Source organism: Cibotium barometz, chromosome 14 (genome assembly GCF_041138505.1).
Source record: "Cibotium barometz isolate CiBa-2024 chromosome 14, ASM4113850v1, whole genome shotgun sequence".
NCBI classification, from domain to species: domain Eukaryota; kingdom Viridiplantae; phylum Streptophyta; class Polypodiopsida; order Cyatheales; family Cibotiaceae; genus Cibotium; species Cibotium barometz.
Genome location: NC_141059.1, coordinates 36955960 through 36958754, shown reverse-complemented (window position 1 = coordinate 36958754; position 2795 = coordinate 36955960). Strand labels below are relative to the sequence as shown.

At 39.9% G+C, this 2795-nt stretch overlaps 1 long non-coding RNA gene across 1 annotated transcript; it reads left to right on the top strand.

The window, feature by feature from the left end:
* Positions 1–587: 587 nt before the first annotated feature.
* On the top strand, positions 588–2585 carry LOC147631976 (uncharacterized). Its single transcript, XR_015267269.1, has 3 exons — positions 588–611; positions 2110–2325; positions 2435–2585. It is a non-coding gene; the product is annotated as an uncharacterized LOC147631976 (long non-coding RNA).
* Positions 2586–2795: the final 210 nt, after the last annotated feature.

The window sequence follows — 2795 nt, the reverse complement described above, 5'->3', positions numbered from 1 at the left end:
ACCATGTTTAGGGTTTCTTCTCCAAAGAAGATCAACCGCGTACAAGATCTTTTCACAAGCATAATAGAGGTAAGCCCAGGTTCACCTTGCTCTCTTGTATGCTTGTTTGGTCTCTTGAGTTCTTAACTAGTTGTATTAATAGTTTTTTTAATAATAAAAACTTTGCTTATCTTAATGGTTTTTGTAGCTGGGTTTAGGGTTTTTTTCTTCAAAGAAGATCAACTATGTACAATCCCTTCTCACAAGCATAAGAAGTAATCCCCTTGACCTTGCTCTTTGTTATTTTTGCACCTTTGGGTGACATGGATTATTTTTCTTGCATATGTTTTACATGTATGCCTAAGACTTTCTGCATTCATGAGGCTTTATGCATGAGACTTTATGTATGAGACTTATGTATGAAGCTCAATGCATCAAGCCTCTATGCATGAGGCTTATGTATTAAGCTTAATGCATAAGGCTCTATGCATGAGCTTCTATGCATAAGGCTTATGCATAAAACTTTATACATAAGCTTTATGCATAAATAAATTTTTTCCTTATCTTCATGCTTTTTATGGCTAGGTCCAAATAAGATCAACCATGTACAAGCCTTGTCACAAGCATAAGAGGTAAGCCCCTTCAGCTTGATATTTGTTATTTTTACACCTTCGAGTATGGGGATTATTTTTCTTGCATATGTTTTGCCTCTAGGCCTCATGCATGCATTAGGATCTATGCATGATACTTCATACATGAGACTCTATGCATGAGCTCTATGCACAATCCTTATGCATTAAGGATCTATGCATTAGAGTCTATGCATAAAGCTCAATGCATAAGCCTTATGCATTAAGCTCTATGCATAAAGATCAATGCATAAGCCTTATGCATTCAGGCTCTATGCACGAGGCTAATGCATGAGGATCTATGCATGAGGCTCTATGCATGAAATCTTTGCATTAGAGTCTATGTATAAAGCTGAACTCTATGCATAAAGCTCAATACATAAGACTTATGCTTTAATCTCTATGCGTGAGCTCTATACATAAAGCTCAAGTCATAAGGTCCATGCATTAAGGCTCTATGCATAAGGCTAATGCATGAGCTCTATGCATTAGAGTATATGCATAAAGCTCAATGCATAAGCCTTATGCATTAATCTCTATGTATGAGCTCTATGTATGAGGCTTCATGCATGCGGCTTTATGCATTAAGATATATGAATAAGCCTTATGCATTAAGCTCTATGAATAAGCCTTATGCATTAAGCTTTATGAATAATCTCTATGCATAAGCTTTTTATGTAATGTATGCTCTTTGTGATTTGTGTTTTTATTTGTTTATGTAATATTTTTATGCATATAGATTTGGCCATCATGGGGCTCATCACCAAAACAGACCAAGATTAGATATATAGAGGGGCATTCTCTAGTGCCGCGCCCATACCCATAGACGACCCAAATTTGAAGCGTGTTTTAGAGGAACAAGCAGCTTGGAACTACTTGAACTCTAGGTATAGGGTTGAGCAATAGACTCTCTCCCGGGCTTATCTCCCACCTATTATGTGCCTAACATGTCAGCTATCCCACAGTCACCCACATCCATTCTTCCCACCACCTTTCCTACCCTTATCACTTCTACTTTGACTACCCCTCATAGTTTCACTTTCCCTACTCCTAACCCTTGGTCTCATCCTGGTGCTCAATGAACTCCTATCCCATCCATGGTGCCATCTCCCCAGCATGTGCGCCATCCTAACATGATGCCACTCAGGTGGTGATAGGTCGAGGGCTTCTCAGAGCTATCGGGGGCGATCGAGTAGTGGGGGAGATAGGTGTGGCAGATGATTTGGGAGAGGTGCACAGTCACCTTCACCTATGACGACACAAGTGATGTGTCGAGGGAGGGTGGGATGATTTACTATACCCTAGATGAGGAGGGAAGGCCTTATATGGATGACACGTGATGTAGGGTTTATAATACCTTTCCTCATTTAGTCAATCAAACATATGAGAAAGCCTTAAAACCATGGGGAGAACAAAAATACAAAGACTTCATGTATGTAGCTCAATGAGAATGCATGGCTGGTTTCTAAATCTATTGGGAACACGTTTTTTTGATAACTAGGCAAGGAATCATATTATAAAGATCCTTAATAATAGGAGGCCTCACGCAAGGAGGTGCATGAAAGAGGGAAAACAAATGCCTGCCAACTACATCATTAAGGACTAGAAGAAGACAAAGAAGGAAGCGAGGGAGGGTACTCAACAACCTCAACAAAAGGTGGTGCACCCGAGTCAACTGCTCAAGTACAGTACGACAAAGTATGGATCCAGAGAAAAGGTAGGCTGGCTTGCACGATTTGTAAGTTTTATCTTTTCCATTTTTCACTAAGTTTACTTCACATGTCATCGTGATTTTCGTATCTCATGCATGTTGAAATTTGTTGTAGGAAAGGGTAACATGTCGCCCCCCAATGTCTATGGAGAATAGGTACCGCAGGAAAGGGTAACATGTCGGCCCCCAATGTCTATGGAGAATAGGTACCACAAGCATCACAACAAAGTGGACACTTGGGAGTGGCTTAAAAGCCATGGATTGATCACTGAAACAAATATACAACGTCGAGTTTGGCTAGGGCAACTTGGTCAATTTCCCAAACTTGATTTTTAAATATCACCTAACTTGTTTTTCTTGTGGCTAACATGCTTGCATTATATCACTATTTAATGCAGGAAGACGAGGATCCTGAAAGTGATGGTGATGAGATGAAGGTGGAGCATGTGGTGAACATGCAAGAAAAGATGAAGATG